The sequence below is a fragment of the Pavona decussata genome, unplaced genomic scaffold (genome assembly GCF_977016875.1).
Source record: "Pavona decussata unplaced genomic scaffold, jaPavDecu1.1 SCAFFOLD_51, whole genome shotgun sequence".
Lineage (NCBI taxonomy): Eukaryota > Metazoa > Cnidaria > Anthozoa > Scleractinia > Agariciidae > Pavona > Pavona decussata.
The window spans coordinates 7,013,811-7,035,872 of NW_028145473.1; the positions used below are offsets into that span (position 1 = coordinate 7,013,811).

Genomic DNA, 22,062 nt, shown 5'->3' on the forward strand with positions numbered 1-22,062 from the left:
TTATACCTTAATTTATACCATAATTATATGGTATATTTATACCGTAATTTTACCATTATTTATTTTCTTTCTTTGTTCCTTCTCTCTCTCTCTTCCTTTACTTTTTTGATTTAACAGAATTTTGCGTATCAAGAAATGGTGCCTTGTACTGGCCCAACATTTTTCTCACATCCCAAACAAAAGCCCGTTGTTGTTGTTGTTGTTGTTGTTGTTGTTTTTTTGCGGTAAGGGAGTTGATCCGAGACTTGGTGAAGATGAGTTTTGTTATCGGAAGTTTATCAGCGTCTGCAAAAGTTTCATTGCGAATAAGACACGTCTATTAATCTTCAACTAATGAATGGGTGAGACGAAAATTGATTTGATTTTCAAGGGCTATTTTCGTTTGACGCATCGAGCGGGTTGTTTTATTACTGTTTCATTGCGGAATTCTTCAAGGAAGGTGTGAGCTGTATTAATATTAACTGCTCTTTCTGTTGCTTAGGGCTTCAATTGTAACGAGATGTATCATGACACGTGGCCTTCCGCATCAACTAAATACCCTTCTTCTAAGCGGGCGTTGTTGGGTACAACTTTCGCTGATCATAAGAAACATGGTAATGACATTTCAGGATCGGACAGAACAGAAACTGATTTTCTTATGTTTTCTCTTCTCAAAAGACCCTTTGCATGAATGGAGCCCAAATTTGAATAACAATACTTTATAAATCCTAAGCCTCATATTCATGCAAAAAATCCTTTGTCTGGAAACATAAACACGAGGCTTAGGATGTATCAAGTATTGTTATTCAAATTTGAGCGCCATTTATGCAAAGGGTCTATTGTCTGCGCATCACCATTTTGGATTCATGATGGCATAGAATTGCTTACCTGTTTGACCAAACGGAAATATAACGAGCGACCATATGACGTCATAAAATTCAAAATGGTGGTGCATTGGAATTTAACAAGAAGAAAAGGTGATAATCATATATCTGATGTTCTGTACACTTACGTAGCATTAAGATCCTCATTCAATTTTTAACTAGAAAACAGAGTTTGCTGCCATCAACTTCTCTTGGCAAGTAGGTAACAGAGATGAAATACGAGCCTATAAATTTAACTTTCTTAACATTTTCTAATTCGAACTTTTCGCACCCAGGGCTGTGCTCGAAACCCAGTAGCAAGATCGTGAATTTTGCACGACTTGCAGCTGCTAGTTATAAAGAATACAGATCATTCAAAACCTCCTAATTCGCTAGTTATAAACGATGACCCTTCTCGTTTATGAAATGATGAATTGCAATCTTAAAAAAACCAAGAAATGAGATAACTATCGCTTTGAAATTTCTAAACCAAAGTAAGATTAAACACTTATTACTAATTTGATCGTAAAAGAAACGTTAGAGGAGTTTCATTAAAACTGTCATACAACGAGAGATAAGTCCATCAATTTTAAACGAATTTAATGTCCACAGCGTGCTTAATTTGATTAGCCGCTGACCAGTTCGCTTGTTTAGTTTCATGATCAAATCCTGAGTAGTAGCTAACTAAGCATTACGTTAACTTTTGGAAGAAATTAGTCTTTTTAGATCACCGCGTGGATTGAATTCTGCAAGGAATGAAAAAATGACACTTATTTAGAAGGCAAATATGAAATCTCCTGGGAAGACAGTATTAGCCTAGTGTTGGTCTTTAATCAGTAGTACAAGTCTGTACGTGACCATTAAGAGAAGACCTTTGAAAAAAGGTTCACTTTGTTGAAGAAAGTTTATTGGACAATATATGCGTTTTGGTATGTAAGTTGGCCAAGAAGTAAGCAACAGACATATCTACATTTCAAATTTTCTGCGTTCAACAATAAAATATATTTAGTAACCATTGTTAGATCAGTCTGTTTCTTTTCGACTAGCACAGTTCTAAAATTCTGAAAACTGAAAAGCACTTACGAATGGCAGATGCAAAATCTAAATTTTAAACTTAAATTATTCCCACATACAAATAGCGTAAGTGTTAAGCGATGTATCACACGGATTGTTGAACACATTTCAAATTCTCTAGACGTGGTTCTCTGTATCGGGAGTAAAATTTGCCTGTGTTCTGTTCTGTAAACTCCCACTAGGGGTATCTATACCCGCAAGACCTGATTAAACCTTTCCTTCCATGCTAATTGTTATGGAAACAAAAGCTTATTTTCATTTGTCTTTACTCTGCAGGAAGTCTTATCTCTGAGCTGTGCCATTCCACCCCATTTAATATGAATATGTTATAACGTTTTGAATTTCAAATGTCGTCACCGAATGCTTAAAATATATGGTTTTCAACAGGAAGTCAAATTTCAAACAAGAGCCTTCCATGTGACCTCGAGTCCTCTTTTCGACGCTTTGGTCTTCAAAGTCAACATCATTGTTAGCGATTAAAGAAGATGAATCTAATATTTGCTTGTGAGTTTACCTGCTCATCGGCAGCTCAAGTTGCCTTATTTAAAACAGGTGTTTGGAATGCCGTGATGTCTTCTTACAACAAGCATGCAGTTCGGTGAACTCCTTAAAGAGAGAATTACGCCGTTTCCAGTTGTAAAACGGACCCAAAATACATCATGATCTTTTTCTTTCACTTTTTTCCGGGATCAGCAAACGAAACTATTTTTGGAAAGTTTGGATTAATTTAGCAAATTCAATAATCTCTCAAATTCTTTGAACTCAAAAACAAACTAATTAATAACGAAACATGCCTCAACATGTTTCAGTAGATCCAATTATGCTGCGCAATTATCTTGCATTCCATCAAGGAAGCGTTACCTTAAACATACTGAAGAATTTTCCTTTCAAAATATATCCAATGTATTTCTTACGGTCATAATTTTCGTAATTTTAATTTTCTAAGGCGAATTTATAAAATTATTTAGCGTGCAAATATGAGGTCTCCTTTATAGATAGTATTGGCCTACTTTTCAGTTGTCTTGTCGAAAACAACCTACTATTTTATCAGCCTGATAGTGTAAAAAAACATTTATCAATAGTACGACTCTATACATGACCGTTAATTAAGAGAAGACCTTTGGAATAAAATTGCACTTTGTTGAAAAACGCTCGTTGGACAATGTGTGTGTTTTGACAGGTAAGTTGCCCAAGAAATAAACAGCAGACATATCTACATTTCAAATTTCCGCATTCAACACTGAATAGAATATATTAAGTAACCGTTGCTCCACTGACCAGTTTGCCTTCGCTAGAACATTTCTAAATATTCTGTAAACTAAAAATACTCTTCTCTCTAACGATGTTTAACTGTTATAAACTTCTTACACTTACACGAGTGGCAGATGCAGAACCTTACAAATTCCCACATAAAAAACCGCGTTGGCGTTAAGGGATGTATCACACGGATTGTTGAACAATTCTCTAGGTGTGGTTCTCAGTATCAGAGGTTAAGTTTGCCTGTGTTGTGTCCTAGATACTACCACCAAGTGATTATGTTTTCACAAGCTCTAGCTAAACATCCCATTTCATGTTAATTGTTATGGAAACGAAAGCCCTTGCTCAATTGTCTTTATTCTGCACTAAATTCCCTCACACAAGCGTCAGCTTAAACATACTGAGAATTTTCCTTTCTAAATATATCCAACGTATTTCTTGCGATCATAATTTTCGTTGTAACTTTAATTTTCTCAAAGAAATGAAAGATAAACATGGGCCCTACCACTGTTACAAAATGGTTCTCAGTTGTTTATATTAAAAATAGTTTTGTTTGTTTGAACGGAGTTAAGCTTCCGCATCATGTACAGCCACCGGGAAGGGGGGAGGGGGGAGGGGTGGGGCATGGTGTACCATCAGCTCACAAATCTTGCCCGTTTTTAAAACTAAAATGGAATCAATATCTATCCTCAGACCTGAACATGAAATCCATACGTCATACTGACAGTGTTAAAACACCGGTATACACCCATTCTCCGACTAAAACGGCATCATGGACACCCGATCTATACTGCATTAGTATACCGCCATATCCTTCCCCCCTCCGCTCCTACTCCTACTTCAAAAGCTCGAAAAGTCAGCTCTCGAATCTAAGCTACTTTATCAACTCTATTGATTAAGAGACAAACTCGCCCGTTTTCAGTTCCCCTACCGAAACAGCACCAAACGTTTTTTTTTTTTTTTAAATGGAAGCAACTTACCAATTACAAGACAGTGGATCCCTGAATTCTGTACGGAATAAATTAAGTTTCAAATATTCCCTAACTTTACTTTTAGCTAGAATTCAAATACGTAATCTTGTTTGAAGCTCGTATTGGCTATGACTGTCTGCCTTTTGTTCGCTGAAACAATTACTTCCGTTGAAACAATTGGTTATCTTTTTTTTCCTTTTATCACAGCAGACGAGTAAAACCCCTTAATCAGGATTTAGCACTGATTATTTGAAGACCATCAGGAAATTGTTCCATTTGTTCGGACCCTACAGGCGTTCAGAAACTTTCCCAAAAGGTAAACAACTAACGCTTTTTACTTTTGAAATCGTTCGTGCTCTAGTTTTGAAGCATTCATTAATCAAAGATATTAAATAGGGGCTATAAGATTAGATTAACAGTTTATACGTTGTCAACTACTTTTGCTAAATTAGAAACTCTCCGGCTTCTTGGCCATATAAAAAATACATGCATTAATAAGAAAATGTTGAAAGTGAATACTAGATTAACTAGGTACCTTAAATTTTATAGTGTTCTTTATCAGTTGTTTCATTTCAGTTCCAGACAAACAATGTTATAAATACGAACATATTCCAAACAAAGAATATTAGTCTGAACATCGTTCTCGTTACTTTACAGATGTTCGAATTGGCATGTTAATCGTAAAGTAAGCTGTTGCTGTGAGGGTTTCGTTTGTGATAGTGATAAATTATTTTGGGGATCATTAGAAAAGTCGTGCAAAACAATGCATAAGGACCATAAGGAAGTTGTAAACAACTTCTTGAGCTTCCAGTAAGCTGTTTTTTTTTTTTTTTTTAATTTTTTTGTTCAAAAGCAGTTATCTTCCGTTTTATAAAACCTATAAAACCGAAGACACGAAATGGTAATGTTGTGTTTAAGAAGTTCTTTAGTTAGAAGCTAATTGTTAGCTCAAACTCAAAGCGATACATGTAATTAAGTGAGCTCTTTAACGCCAAAATGTCACTTTTATTTATTATAAAACTGACGCAAAATATGTAACAGATAACTCTTATAACGGACGATGGTATATGATGTATATATATTTTTACTATTTCCGGGACTAGCAAATGCACCAAACAAGCATGATATTTATAGTATTTATAGTAATTTAGTATTTGCTGTGAGGTGTAAAATCGTTTAAACTATGAAAACAAAACACTTAGCTGATCACTAACCGTGACCAGACATGCCTTAACACACTTCAATCCAAATAACGCATGCATCCTTTGTTTAGGAATATATCAGAATGAATATAAAGCAAATACCTTTACAATTCTCCGGATCTGGTTGTCACGTTCCACATATTAATTTTGGATTAATTTAGCAATCTCCATAACGTCTTATATCCTTTGAACTCAAAAACAAACTAATTAATAATGAAACATGCCTCAACATGTTTCAGTAGATCCAATTATGCTGAACAATTATCTTGCAATCCACCACGCAAGCGTCACCTTAAACATACTGAAGAATTTTCCTGACAAAATATATCCAATGTATTTCTTATGATCACAACTTTCGTAATTTTAATTTTCTAAGACGAATTGATAAAATTATTTAGCGTGCAAATATGAGGTCTCGTTTAAAGACAGCATTGGCCTTCTTTTCAGATGTCTTTTTTTCTTTAAGTTGTCTCCGGAAACAACTTATCATTTTATCAGCCTGGACTGAGTTGCTCGAAGCATGGTTAGCGCTAACCATTGGTTAAAAGGTATTAAAACCTATAGGTTGTCATGGCATTTAACCCGGGTTAGCGCTAACCATGCTTCGAGCAACTAGGCCCTTATAGCGTAAGAAACAACAAGTGGTACGACTCTATACGTGATCATTAAGAGAAGATCTTTGAAAAAAATTGCACTTTGTTGAAGAACGTTTGTTGGAGAATATATGCGTTTTTACGTGTAAGTTGTCCAAGAAGTAATCAACAGACATATCTACAGGTCAAATTTCCGCGTTCAACACTGAATAGAACACTGAATAGCCATGGTTATTAAAATAACCATGGCTTCACCAGTTTGTCTTCGCTAGCACATTTCTAAATATTCTGAAAACTAAAAAACACTTCTCTTTAACCATGTTCAACTAATAGCCAAAAAATATAACGTTTTCAATTTGAAATACCATTCGTCTCCGGATGTTTACTGTCAAACCGGATGTTCTTTTCCTCGCAACTTTGCAAACTTCCGTCGCAATGTTGGTATTTTGATTTGCAGTTTGCTTAGAGCAATTTGCGTTCTGAAACCTTCCCAAAAGGTAAAAAACTAACACCTTTTACTTTTGAAATATTTCGTGCTGGTCTAGTTTTGAAGCATTCCTTAATCAAAGATATTAAATAGGGGCTATAAGATTAGATTAACAGTTTATACGTTGTCAACTACTTTTGCTAAATAAGAAACTCCGGCTTCTTGGCCATATAAAAAATACATGCACTAATAAGAAAATGTTGAATGTGAATACCAATTCAACTAGGTACCTTGAATTTTATAGTGTTCTTTATCAGTTGTTTCATTTCAGTTCCAGGCAAAAAATGCTATAAATACGAACAGATTCGAAACAAAGAATATTAGTCTTAACATTTTTTTCATCACTTTACAAATGTTTGAATTAGCATGTTAATCAAAAAGTAAGCTGTTGTTGTGAGGGTTTCGTTTGTGATAGTGATTAATTATTTTGGGATCATTAGAAAAGTCGTGTTAAACAATGCATTAAAGGACCATAAGGGACATGTAAACAACTTCTTGAGCTTCCAGTAAGCTTTTTTTTTTTTTTTTTAATTTTTTGTTCAAAAGCAGGTATCTTCCGTTTTATAAAACCGAAGACACGAAATTGTAATGTTGTGTTTAAGAAGTTCTTTAGTTAGAAGCTAATTGTTAGCTCAAACTCAAAGCAATCAAAACAGATGTTTGGACTTAAGCATTTTTCCTTTACACCATACATGTAATTAAGTGAGCTCTTTAACGCCAAAATGTCACTTTTATTTATTATAAAACTGACGCAAAATATGTAACAGATAACTCTTATAACGGACGATGGTATATGATGTATTTAACAATTATTCCACGAGCGCGCGTTGGATATGAGATGATAGATAGCCAACGAGGTGCGAAGCGCCGAGTTGGCTATAATCATCTCATATCCAACAAGCGCGAGTGGAATAATTGTTTTATTAAAAAAAATCAAGAAACATTGTAAGTTATGGCTGGTTTTGCTTAGCAAGAACAACCAGAAGACCATTTTAATGATCCCTATCCTCGGGCATGGTATAATAGCTCATATACCATGGCCGCTAAGCCAATCAAATCCCTGGAATTGCATTATACAATGATCCAGTTTTTAATAAATATATTTTTACTATTTCCGGGACTAGCAAATGCACCAAACAAGCATGATATTTACAGTCGCTTTAATTTAGTATTTGCTGTGAGGTGTAAAATCGTTTAAACTATGAAAACAAAACACTTAGCTGATTACTAACCGTGACCAGACATGTCTTAACAAACTTCACTCCAAATATTGCATTTTTTGTTTAGGAATATGTCAGAATGAATATAAAGTAAAGACCTTTACAATTCTCCGGATCAGGTTGTCACGTTGAACGTATTAATTTTGTAACAATAAACTTTTAGGTCATTAATTCTTGTCTCTGACGTGGACCAAATTCGAAACATAAGGACTTCAGTCGATTGAAGACTATGTTGACTGGTTTAGGGTGAGAGGTGAGAGCGAGAAATAAAGAGAAGAGCGAACAGAACAGTTCATTACTAGCAGCCATTACAGAGCACATGGCATTACACAAACAACGTGAATTCTCTTTACACATATATGCATGTACTTTGGCCGGAACTCTTTAAATATAAAAGAAATAACCCTAATAGTAGACGATGGTATATTTTGTTTGTCTTTCACTTTTTTCCGGGATAAGCATACAAAAAGTTCTATTTTAAGATACTTTGGATTAATTTAGCAATTTCCATGACGTCTAATATCCTTTGAACTCAAAAACAAACTAATTAATAACGAAACATGCCTCGACATGTTTCAGTACTGAGATGCAATTATGCTGAACAATTATCTTGCAATCCACCACGCAAGCGTCACCTTTAACATGCTAAAGAATTTCCCTGACTAAATAAATCCAATGTATTTCTTACGCTCATAACTTTCGTAATTTTAATTTTCTAAAACGAATTGATAAAATTATTTAGCGTGCAAATATGAGGTCTCGTTTAAAGACAGCATTGGCCTGTTCAGTTGTCTTTTGTTCGCTGAGTTGTTCCCGGAAGCAACTTATCATTTTATCAGCGTGATAGCGTAAGAAACATTAACCAGTGGTACGACTCTATACGTGACCATAGAAGATCTTTGAAAAAAATTGCACTTTGTCGAAGAACGTTCGTTGGAGAATATACACTCGATTGCAAAAACGTTGACACCAAAAAAGCATAAACCGTGAACGATGAGACCCAACGGATCTGTGGGTAGTGTTTAAACAATAACCTCATTTCCGTAATCAATAATCACCATTCTCATTCTTTGCAATAAAAAATACAGTGCTGAGTTAATTCTTCCGAATAACTGCTTAAGTTCATTGCCTGTTAGGCGAATAGCGAATTGTATATCACTCAAATTGGCCCTTGTTGGCCAACTTGCTTTGAAAGTTGCCATCATTCACCACGTGCAACTAATTTTGGCCATCAACCGTCGCATGAGAATAGAATATTATACAAATAAATTTAGTACACTTATACCCATAAAGCCATTGGGTCTCATCGTTCACGGTTTATGCTTTTAGGCGGCAACGTTTTTGCAATCGAGTGTATGTGTTTTGACGTGTACGTTGTCCAAGAAGTAAACAACAGACATATCTACAGTTCAATTTTCCGCATTCAACACTGAATAGAATATGTTTAATAACCATTGCTTCCCCAGTTTGTCTTTCCTAGCACGTTTCTAAATATTCTTAAAACTAAAAAACTCTTCTCTTTAACCAAGTTGAACTAAAAGCCCGAAAAAATGTCACACTTACACGAATGGCAGATGCGAAACCTTACAAATTTCCACACACAATAAAAACGCGTTTATGTTAAGCGATGTATCACAAAGATTGTTACACACCTTTAACATCCTCTAGATGTGGTTCTCTGTATCAGACGGGAAATTTTCCTGTGTTGTGTCCTATAAACTACCACAAGTTGACTATGTACTCACAAGCTCTAGCTAAACATTCTATTTCATGTTAACGGTTATGGAAAGGAAAGCACGGTATTCTTTATTATGCAGTAAGTGTTATATTTGAACTGAACCCTTTCGCTTCATTAAACATGGAAAGACGGGTTGATATTGCCCTTATTACGTTTTGAATTTCAAATACCATTCGTCTCCGGATGTTGAAAACCATGAAGTCGAATTTGAAACAAGAGCCCTTCATTTGATTTCGAGTCCTTTTTTTGGCCGCTTTGTTCTTCAAAGTCAACATATCATACAGTAGTTAAGGAAGATGAATTTAATACTTGCTTTCGAGTGTATCCCGCGTTCATCGGCAACAGTTCAAATTGCCTCAATAAAAAGAGATTTTTGGAATGCCGTGTTGTTTTCTTACAACAAGCATGCAGTTCGGTGGACTCATTAAAGCAATAATTACGCCATTTTGAGTTGCTAAGCGGACCCAAAATATATCATGATGTTTGTATTTCACTTTTTTTCCGGAATCAGCAAACGAAACTATTTTTGGAAAGTTTGGATTAATTTAGCAAATTCGATAATGTCTCAAATTCTTTGAACTCAAAAACAAGCTAATTAATAACGATTCATGCCTCAACATGTTTCAGTAGCTGCGTATTCAAATTATACTGATCAATCACCTTGCATCTCATCACACATACTGAGAGTTTTTATTTCCTAACCAAAAATATCCAATCTATTTCTTACGAGCATAATTTTCGTTATAACTTTAACTAAGGCGAATTTATATAAAAAAAAAAATGACAAAGGTTCTATTTTTTAAACGTTTGCTTGTAAAATGACAGAAAAACATGGTATCTACCACTGTTATGCAATGATTCTCAGTTTGTTATATTAAAGATAGTTTTAAAATTATACTATTTTACTACTATGCTACTATAGTTTGTTTGTTTGAACGCAGTAGCCTTCCGCATCATGTAAGATCCTATTGGCCGTGACTGTTTGCCTTTTGTTCGCTGAAAGAAGTGTTTCCGGAAACAAATGGTCATCTTTTTTTTTTTTTTTATCACAGCTGATGAGTAAAACACGTTAATCAGGATTTAGCACTGATTATTTGAAGACCATCTGGAAACAGTTGCATTGGCTCGGACGGTACAGGCGTTCAGAAACTTTCCCAAAAGGTAAACAACTAACACCTTTTACTTTTGAAATCTTTCGTGCTGGTGTAGTTTTTAAGCATTCATTAATCAAACATATAAAATAGGGGTTATAAGATTAGATTAACAGTTTACACATTTCCAACTACTTTTTCTAAATTAGAAACTCTCCGGCTTCTTGGCCATATAAAAAATACATGCACTAATCAGAAAATGTGGAATGAGAATACTAGATTAATTAGGTGCCTTTTATTTTAAAGTGTTCTTTTTCAGTTGTTTCATTTTAGTTCCAGACAAACAATGTTATAAATACGAACATATTCCAAACAAAGAATATTAGTCTTAACATCGTTCTCATTACTTCACAAATGTTTGAATTGGCATGTTAATTGAAAAGTAAGCTGTTGTTGTGAGGTTTTTCGTTTTTGATATAGTGATTAATTATTTTGGGATCATTAGAAAAGTCGTGTACAACAATGCATGAAGATCATAAGGGACTTGCAAACAACTTCTTGAGCATCCAGTAAGGTTTTATTTTTAATTTATTTGTTCAAAAGAAGGTATCCTCCGCGGTTTAATGAAACCGAAGACACAAAATAATAATGTTGTGTTTAAGAAGTTCTTTAGTTAGAAGCTCATTGTTAGCTCAAACTCACAGCAAGCAAATGGCCATTAAACGCTGTGTTCAAGATGAAAGCTGTGTTTTGTCGAGTTTCCTAACATTATAATAGATCGCCAGCTCACATGTTCTCCTGTTGTTCCTTATGTTCGAAATTGAACTTTAGTTCCATTGCTACGAGCTGAAGATATTCTTTTTAACACAAACCGAACCAATCTAATCTGATCAGGCTCAAGCATATAAATCAATCAACACTACCAACGTAAGGGAATTCATGGACTTATCATTGCATTACTCTTTCAATCGCCAAAACACATCAACAAAATCACTCATTACATACGATTTGATATAGATTATTTCTCGCCGCGAACTAATTTCAAAACGTTATAGGATAGCTTATCTTTTTTATCACTTTTGAGTACCATTACATAGAAAAAGGTTCGGGATATCAGTTAATGGTTCAACTCTTGTGAAAACAAATGAAGGAATTCAAATTGAATACAATTCCGTAAGGCAACAACTTTCAGTCTTAAGGCTGGTTTCCATATGATCGCAGACCTTATTGCGATCTGCGATCATATGGAAACCAGCCTTTACTTCGTTTTCGTTTAGAAAATATCTTCCATTACAAGATGAGAAATTCAAACATTAGTACGCCTGAAACCAGTGGAGAGGTATGTATAATTCTTCTTGATTTTGTAAACTGTATTTTTTTTTTTGTGCGATGTATTTTGGGAATAATTTTCTCCAACTGGTTCATTCTTCTGAATATTTCTGAACCGTCTTCTTTCGGTTTACAGGTCAGCCATGCTGGTGGACAAAGTCGGAAAGATCGCGTTAAGGTAAATATAATTTATAATCAGCTGTCTAATGCTCTCCACAATTCACGCGCATGTTTGAGACAAAATTTTTTCAGTAAACGCTTTCGATTTAAATTAAGAAAGGAATTAGCGAGGTATCCTTGCAGAGGGGATTGTTTAGCGTTAATTAAGAACTGGTTTACGCGTAGCGTGCGTATATCGAGTTATGGGTGTACGCGGGAAATTTGTACGAGAAAAACGTAAGAACTTATTTATTTCCAGGAAGGAAAGCAGTAAGATTATTTTCCTTAACTTAACTTTAGCTTAATCTTTCGAACATTTAAGGTCACTCCGAACCCCTCCCTGCAATGTTTTTTACACATAAAAAATGGGGTTCATCGAGCTCATTCTTGAGTTATAACCACTAAAAGCTATCGGTGTTTTCAAACAGGTTATATTGTTGCTATGGTTGACCATGACTTGTTAAAGGGGCAGTATCATGGGAGATCGATGGGAGATATCATGATTTTTGGCCACAATTCACTAAATTTAAACTTTGAACACTGTGTTACTTAATTTCTCAATCGCTAATTTAAAGAAATATTAAAAGTGATTCTAAGACGAAAGGTTGAACCAAAATATAGTACAACCGGCGATTTTTAGTGCGTTGCGACAGCGAAATTTGAAATCGTCTGCCAGACGTTTTCAAATTTGAACCCCTCTCATCTTGGTCATCTACCGGCGAAAATATTCCTGGATAGTTTCTTTGCATTCTGATAGCCTTTTAATGGAATTTCTTCATTATATCTTGTCTGCTATCAACCGAATAGCGTCTTTCCGATTTTCAATGTGTTACTAAAAATAGCGTGATACTGTCCCTTTAACATAACACAACATAACATACCATAATATTTTCTTCAGGAAATCAACTAATCAATAAAACACTTCCTGAAAGGGAAGATCGTGAGGTTAACCCTTCCTCTTTATTTCCCCCCAAAAAACATTCTAATATCGAAAAAAATCACAAACATTTAAAACTAAAACTCTTTACAATCATTCAGCTGTGTACATGTACATCTTAAGTCTGTTTCGGAATAAATTATTGAACTAGCGTGTACAACATCCTTAGGGTAACTTGTTCCACTTATTAACAATGCGTACAAAGTTGAGTACTTATAATAGTTACGAATGGCTTTTTTTACATGAAGTTTGTAGTCATGATTGCCTCTAGTTCGACCACACTTGGTGAGCTCGAAAAAGTCTTGAAATTGAAAAGATAGGTACTTGTTTGTTGCAATTATTGCTGTATCAGCTGATAAAGGGCGGTAGTATTGATCCATTAAAGTATATGTGATGGAAACTGCTTTGAGCCACCTTTATCATTCCATCCATCCACCACAGCGTTTTGTTTTATCCATTACTGTTAGCTAGTACCTTGACAAGTAGATCATAGACCTACAACTAGCATTTAGCAGGAGCCTTACTTTGTAATATCGAACCTTTACTTTTTTCTTCTGTTATGTAGGTGTACGTTAAAGGGAATTGGAAGCTGTGCGTTGTTATAGCTCTAATCGTAGCAACCGCGACTGCAGTTATTACCTATTATTCGCAGTCCAGGTGAGTTTAAGGACGGCACATCTTGGGTAATACGACCAACTAGGGTTTCTTGGGACGGTTCCTACTAATTCAAAGGTATTTTAGTGTGACCATAGCTATGCGGGAAAAGAGGATCTTAGCAAGGGCTATTGAAATTAAGAAAGAAATTAGGGTAGACACGCTCTTTTCAGAGACAAGGAAGCTTCAATGTTGCAAAAATGTCCGACATTGATATGTGAACCTGAACGACTGTTTTAACATTTGAGCAAACGCTCCGAAACTTCAGGACTTTTCAAAAATTTATATGAGAAAAATTTGATGTGGTCTGTTAGTGTCGATTGACAGACATTTTTTTCAGAAAATAGAAAATCCCTTTTTAAAATGAAGAAAAATCACTTATCTTCCCGTTACATTTATGTTTTTTTTATGTTTTAAGCTCATATTAGTGTTCTTTTATTGGTTTTCGTTACTTTTCGTTCAATTTTGGCGCTTTTCTGTATAGTTTTGGGAAAATCCAGAAATACAAGATATCGGATCCAAGACGGTCGCCATTTGGCAATCATGACATAATTACCACGTCATATGACGCCATCACTTCACGATGCGGACCCCAAAGGAGATATCTTTGGACGTACTATCTATCCTCTAAGTCTCACTGTCATAGCTTATATACTTGCAAATTTATGGAGGGGGAAACAATCAGCACCCCCCTCCCCCCTTGCCCCAGTCGACAAAAAAAATGACTCAAATTTCTGCAAGGCTGATCGGACTGCGTAGAATACTTAACACGGCAGCGACATGGTAGAGACCAAACCGAGAATCAACAGAATGCGGAAACCGTGGGCAGCTGTTTCGAGCTGGTTGGCTCTCATCAGCACGGTGAAGTACAGCAAAATGTAGAACAACCAGCGCGAGCCGAGTGGTCCACCAAATGCATGTGGTAGTGATTTTGGATGGGCCCAAATTCAGACATCCGCTCACGTCATTACGACAGCGACATGATATTTCAGTTCTTTGTTCATTGTTCGTAGTCAGGTGCTATGACGTGGACGGATGTCTTAATTTGGGCCCTGTGGCTCTCAGATTCTGGATCGAATTGGAATTTGTAAATTATGGTTTTTGAGGAGAGGGGAAAACCGGAGCACCCAGCATAGTCGTCTCTGAGCTGTACCAAAGACACTTTGAATAAGAGAACGTAACAAAGACCTTTTTCTTGTCACAGAAGCAATCCACAAGCAACTATGTCTAAGTTGTCGTCCCCGGCTACAAACAGGCTCCAAGGAGAAAAAGAGCTCATAGATTATGACTTGGGTAAGAAATATTCCTTCATTAGCAAATACGTAAACAGGACGAATATCCCAATAACAGCAACAATCCGATAAAGTAATTTGATTTCCAGTGTAAGGAAAGTGATACATTTTCCTAACGGCGAATTCGGTCATCTTTAAAATGTTTCAGTAAAAAAAAAACTAAGGATGTGATGTAAAAACAGGTCATGTAAAAACTGCTGAAAGAAGATAATCTACGTGTAGAGAGGATTGAATCCACATCACTTGAATTATCATTAGCATTTTTCGACAGCCTGCCGATATCTTTCTAGTCATTTATTTCTTTGATCTCACACTAGCAGGTGTTGTAGAAGTAACGAATTAGCCTCCAGTTCGCAAGCAAAACTTTGATTTGGGTCGTACAACAGCTGGAAGCACTTACAAACTTTGTAAGTGCCATAGGCATGCAACTAGTCCTTTGGTGCTACATAATTATTATTATCATTATCATTGCCATTATCAGTACCATTATCATTATCATTCAGTCATCGTCATTAATTGTCATTGTTATTGTTATCGTAATTCTGCTTCTCATTGTCATTGCCATCGTCATTTCCATTTCCATGGTCCTTGTCATCGTCATTGCCATTGCTATTGCCATTCCCTGCATTATCATTCTCACTGTTATTGTCACTGTCACTATCTCTACCTTTCAGGTGTTAGAGAGGACTCCCAGTTTCGAGACTGCAGCAGTAAAGTACATTGGAAGACAACATTTTCTGACTTTGACTATAGCCTCTTCGGCTATGACATTCTCTATGGTGATCCCTTGGCTAAGGGGCGCGATCCCGGGTTTAGAAATCCAATTTTCAAGGCTGATTTTTCCAAGCCGAAACAGAGCTCTGATTGTCGTTATGCAATTCCTAAAGGTTTCATCGTTGTCCCCAGTGAATCTTGCATGGTGTCTTTCGAGTCAAATTGATTCGAAATAAGAAACAGATGTCCGCACACCTTGCAGCACAAGCGAAAATTAAAGGTATGCCAGAAATAAAAAGACTTAAGTTAAGCTTGCTACTTTTTAAGTGAACATTTTTGCTAGCTGCACTGTTTATTACGAAAAACACTTCACAAAACCTATGAGTCTATGAAAGTATATCTTTTATAAAGTCACAGTTACGGCTGCAGGTCTACAACAACGTAACGCCTAATTATTACAAGACCTCGCTTTTAATGGTATTTAAAAATACATTGTCTTCATATATTAAAAAAAAAAAAAAATCGGTCGAAAAATCATATGACCTTTGGTCCCAGCCTCCAACATCTTCCCTTCCTCCCTCTCCACCCTCAATCATCTTGTTAGACTAGCGGCTAAATTCGTCGGGGGTTTGCCTTCGACAAAGGAGAGTGAAAATTAGGCCGCTTCATATTTGCAAAAGTTTCACAACAGTTTGGAAAAATACCTTTTAAGCAGAAAACCAAAATAGTATGCTGACTCCTAAGTTCCGTTTTCCTTAAAAATTTCAAGTGTCTTATCTAAAATGCCAAGGCTCCCGAAAATGTTTCAGATTATTTTGAAGTTCAACAAAGTCACCCAACAGCAAGAGACCGAACATTGGTTGCGTTATTATCAAGCCCAGTTTCACGCTTCACGCTGCACTTCGCAACGGAGCAAATAACATCCTTGCTATCTTGTTGACAGAGGAGTTCATGGGCTCCTGGTTGGCGCTAGTCCCGTAATACTCAAAATTAAAGATCATCTCTCTCCTCGTTTTGGCGTACAGTTCCCAGTTCCAAGGGAACTCTTGGACAAAAATCTTTGCGTCGTGAAATACCATGCTGGTACAGTCAACTCTCTCATAGCGACCACTTAACTTCTCGTAAGCGACCACCTCCCGCAAGCGACGACTTCGTTAACAGCCGTTTCGTTTTTCAGTTAAATACCGTTTAGAGCTCTCTCGTAAGCGACAACGTACCACTCAAATTCCTTTAGGGACCGCGACCACTTTTTAGGTCAGAAAATTGATATATCCTTTTTTTTTTTTTTTTTTTTTTCTGTTTCTTGTAAGTGACTACCCAACATAATCACGTATGATCGTTAGTAAATCATTACTCAGGAGTGACAAAGTTCAAGATTTAATGACGCTACCCCGGACTGCTGACAGATAATAAGAGTTTACAGACAGAAAAGACGGCTTTAATTAGATCTTTAGGTAAATGGGAATTGTTACATTGATTTGTTCCAAAATGTTATAGAAAGTTTCATCAGAAGAATGAATAGATGTGAAAATATCAAACAAATTAGTTTTATTTGCCTACTTTTAGCTGTTAAGGTAATATTTTTATGTAATTAATTAATCAATCCAGTATTAGGCTTATTTTGTTGATCATTCCCGTGAGCGACCACCTCCCGTAAGCAACCACTTTGTCTTTCCCTTAATGGTGGTCTCTAACGAGAGAGTTGCCTGTATTACTCCGGGGAAGAAACCTAAAATATTCTGTAATGATAGTGAACGGATTATAATTTTGGCATCAAAGAAAGGCAGTATAAAAATAAGCAGGCAAATTAAAAAAAACAAAAGGGTGCACGATATATAGCTGAATTGAAACTACTAGGATATCTCGTTTGTTTCTACTTCATTTTTCCATCGCTTATTGGGACGAGAATTGGTTTACTGCACATTTTAACAGTGAAGCAATTATGATCTCCAAAGCAAATGAAAAAAGGATGACCTCCATTATAAGTAATTATCAGCTTCAATACAAAATAATACTACTTCCTTCAGATTATCCGGTAGTTTTCTACTTTTGGCAAGTTAAGCTAGCCATCGGACACCAAGATGAAAAGATGATGGTCGTTCGAGCGGGTCAAAAGTGTAAAATCTAAACTTATTAACTAAAAGACAGGGGTCTGCAGAAACTTTACCTCATATCAAATTGAACTAAACGTCAAACTTATTACACAAACTTCAGCACAGAGGTCCGTACAGAAAGGTTAACTCGTATTTTGAACCAAGAGTTGACCCAATGGTACAAATTCTACATCACCCCGCCACTAATGCCGTGCATGCACTTTCTTCCTGCAGGCGGTGGTTGGGGATTTGAGTTTTCTGCCAGTACCCGCTATCAAAAAAGATCAGGCTGCCATGTCAACTGGCGAATCCTTGTTCGTTTTGTCAAGTGCAGAGTGTCAAAATTATTACAGCATGGTTGATTTTACGAATCCGCCACCATTTGATCCTGGTTTTGTTTCCTGGGCAAACATACTCGCTGAGGCGAACGTCAGTATTGAAACGGTCATGAAATTTATTGACTATTACGGCACTCATTTTTTCACTGGCGTGATCTTCGGAGCAAAGTTTATCCAACAACACAAAATGAGCCAGAAGACCTATGAATCCTTAAAGAAAAGCAAAATTAGCGTTGAGGCCCAGGCTAGCTACTCCGGGCTATTCAGTATTGGAGGAGGATTTTCTTTGGATAAAGAACAAAGCGAGGCCGCATCAAACTTTGCAAAATCTGTTGAGACCATCACATACACAATGGGATCCAGTCCACCTAGCAACGGAGACGCCATGACCTGGGCCGCATCTTCTAAGCAGAACCCAGTGCCCATGTTGTATTCTCTTTCTCCAATTGACCTTTTGTTTACGGATCCGTTTATTCAGGAATTACCCCCTGGAAACTACAAAACAATAAGAGAAAGATTAAGCAATATTTCACAAATCTACTGTCAAGCTCTGCGAAATAAAGGAATGGTCCATTCTTGTGTGCCTCACTTTCAAATCAAGGTTGAGGGTGTGGAATTAAAAGAAGAAGGTATTTCTGCTTTAGTTTAAGTAAAGAAATACAACTCTCTTCAGCACACGATGAGGCCGTACTCGAATGGCTCTAAGTTATTATTTAATGTTTAGCTACAATCGTCCTTAGCTAAAAGGGACTATTTGGTGTTTGAAAAGCTCAAAAAATGACTTTCTATAATAATCCTCTTTTTTGTTTTAATGGACTTCCATGTCGTTTGTGATTTACCCGGCGAAGTGTTCATCCCCTCCTTTGAAAAGAAACCTTCCCGTAGGGGATTTGGCCCATGCATAGGAGACATCGTTGGATTCCCTTCACGTTTAGTATTTCAGTATTTGGTGAACAGAGAAACTCTCAACTTGCCAAAATAAGCGCGCAACATGTTACTGGGATTTGTGATCAATGCCAACAAGTAGCAATCGAGAGGAGTCATAGATGCGTACAGAACTAGTGTTGATAAATATGTGGTAAGATCCATGAATTCCTTCATTACGATTGGGTGATGACGAGAACCCACCTGTTCAACCCCGCTTACTCATGATCAAGAGTTGCATAAGGTCGTTCTCTTAAAAGGAAACCTGTCTTCCTTCTCTAGTGATTTGAAAATGTACGAAAAAAGCCAAATGAAACGCCAGCTACGACATTATCACAGCATTTTCACGTTGTAACAGAATTTTCAAAAACAAAAAAATGTATATTTGGAACGTTATTTTATTATTTATCATATAGCGGGTCGCAGTTACTGTTCTAAGACCACGACCTTTACTTTTACTCTCTAAACTCAAATTTCTTTAACTTGAATTTCTCCAAGAACTATTGATCATTTGAGAGGCCATATTAGACACTCGAACGTGTGTTTCATCAGATATCCAAACACCTCGAAGTCGTTTAAAAAAAACTTGGCTGCGCCTCGTTTTTTTGAACCTACTTCTCAGTGTTTGGATATCTGATGTAAAACACCTTCTTGTGTTTTATATATTACTTGTTCCGTTTCACAAAATGAGTTACATACTTCAATTTACTAAACGACTTTAATTTTCTTGGCAGGCTACTTTCATATTCAAAACGCAGACGTCTCCGCGTGTCTGGTGTTTTGTCGCCGAGATGATAAGTGCACCTCCTTTGTATACAGTAAATTGGCGCCACCACTCAAGGGATCATATTGCAGGTTTTACAGCAACGCTGCCAGGCTGACACTCAGAGAACCAGAGAAGAACAGTCCTACTGGACAATCACATTTAATCATACTGGAGAGCGGGGTAAAAGAACCTAAAAAAACCATTTACGGTAATGCTTTTCTGAACGGAAATCATTTCTTGACAGGGTCGGCATCCCCAGCTGTTAGTTGCGGTACAGCGTGTTTGAAAAATCCCTTCTGTGCTGCTGTTGGCATTAGGATTCGCATACCATTGCAAAATCAATGTTTCTTTTATTCAAGGCAAGACATCACAGCTATCACCTATAAGGAAGACGTGTTCACACAGTTATTCATGTAGTGACGCACCAAGTTGTTTGTCCTGCTGTCCCATCATTGATGTTAAACCGTCTCTAACGACAATTTAAATTTTTCCCTAATGCTAGAATTCCGTAAGCACTGATTGGGTTCTCAGGAGTGAGCAAATTAAATTTGTTTCAAATTTAAGAACGCAGAGTAAATATCTTTACCTTTAGTTTGCAATTAAAACACTTTGTAATCGAACTTTCTGGAAACCCAATATCCCCTCTTTTTTGCGTAATGAATCGTTTTCTTTTAGCTTGTTTTAAATTTGTCTTGCTTGATAGGTTTGCCCCAGGATAAATGGTAAATGGGTAATTCTTGAAACTACGTGTTATCGTAATCCTATTCGGCTTGCAATGGGAGGCACAGCGTGCCTCCAAACCTTGCGACTTTTCCTAAAATTTATCTGAAAACTACATTTATTCGGTATGACATCTACTAGTTCCGGTAAGAGGGAGTCTCCCTGAGAATATCGCTTTAAAGGCCATGTTTTTCCAAGTTTTGAGACTTTTTTTAAACCTTTTTGTGAAAAGTCGTGTATCGTCGCTATTTTGTACATTTCTTTATTTGTTTTAATGTGGCGGCTGTAAGGAATCATGACGTGATTTTCAGGACATTTGCGGGCGATAAAGGAAGCAGTCTTGGGCGTATTATATATGATTCTTATCCCATATAATCCGAGCTGTCATTTCGACTAGTCCCTTTTAAAAAAAAAAAAAAGAAGAAATATCGACCAGCAGGGGGGCCCATTAACGAACCTGAAAAAGTGAAAAAGGGATGAGATAAAGAGAGATAAGAGACTCTTCTGTGGATTGCTCCCTTGCCAGTGATTTTTCTTATCTTCTGCGACGAAATTTGTGAAAAGGCTACTGCATTCCCTCTAAGATGATACTGAAAGTCCAGGAGTGCTTTTGTTATAATTTTTAGCTTAGCTTTCTTTATAGCGTAACTGTAAATGCGTACGCGTATACATGTAAATAAACTTTAACAGTTACAACTGATATACTGTTTGTATAGTCTTCAGATAAAGAAACAATATTAATCGCATATCATTTTCTTAATTGGGCATATTTTTAGCTATTGACAGTATAGTGCGTGTATGTATAAAAAGCAGCTTTCTCGGCTGCGGTGTTTTGAACACAAATTACAGGAACTCTTTGTATAACCACACTCTTGATCGAGGAGCCTTAAGGTTTCTTTACGCCTGCTCGTAGTGACAACGTATGTATATTAAGTTGTCAATTTTTTTTTTGTTACCTAGTATTGAGTACTTGTGCCCACTAAAAAAATAAGGAAGTCGATAATAAATAAACGAAGCTAGTAGCTCCTTCGAGTCCTTTCAGTCTCGCAAATAGAACTGGTAACATTTCAATTACTTTGCAGGAATGTTGGAACAATTTGCCCGCGCCTACAATTGACAATTTTTCCTCTGAAAGACGTCCGTTTCTTCCGCGGGAATTTTCCGCCGTTTTAGGGCCTCTTCATATGAACCTGGTCGACCGGGCTGCCTCAGTTTCCAAGATCTCACCTAGCCATTATTGGTGGTGCCTACTAATACAGGGATATTTTTGCGCGGTTTAAAACTGTGCGGAGAAAGCAAAACTAAGCAAGTGCTTATAGAATCCACAAAGAAAATTGGGGTTAACCGTACATTTTTCAGAGATAATTGATCTTCAATTTGGGAAAACCTGCCATACATTGCTTTGTATTAATATATTTTAGCACTTTTTAGAATTATTGTTGCTTAATTATCTCTAAAAAATGCGTGGTTACCCCCAATTTCTTCTTGTATTCCAATAGCCCTTGCAAAGATTTGCTTTTCCCGCATACGGTCACAAAATGCGCTCAAATACCTCTGAATTAGTAGGTACCGTCCTTAAGTGTGTTTTACAACGGTCCAAAACCTTGCAGTTAATGCTGGGAATTTCTCTTGATTCTTCCCTCTGGTTCTAGTGGTAGGCA

The 22,062-nt window shown here is 36.5% G+C and overlaps 1 pseudogene across 1 annotated transcript; it reads left to right on the top strand.

Moving 5' to 3' along the window:
* The first annotated feature begins 4,366 nt into the window (after positions 1-4,366).
* LOC146481320 (uncharacterized) lies at positions 4,367-20,098 on the top strand (annotated as a pseudogene). Its single transcript, XR_014864575.1, has 9 exons — positions 4,367-4,460; positions 10,437-10,545; positions 11,753-11,814; positions 11,941-11,982; positions 13,466-13,557; positions 14,759-14,847; positions 15,521-15,840; positions 17,888-18,620; positions 19,650-20,098. The product of XR_014864575.1 is annotated as an uncharacterized LOC146481320 (transcript).
* Positions 20,099-22,062: the final 1,964 nt, after the last annotated feature.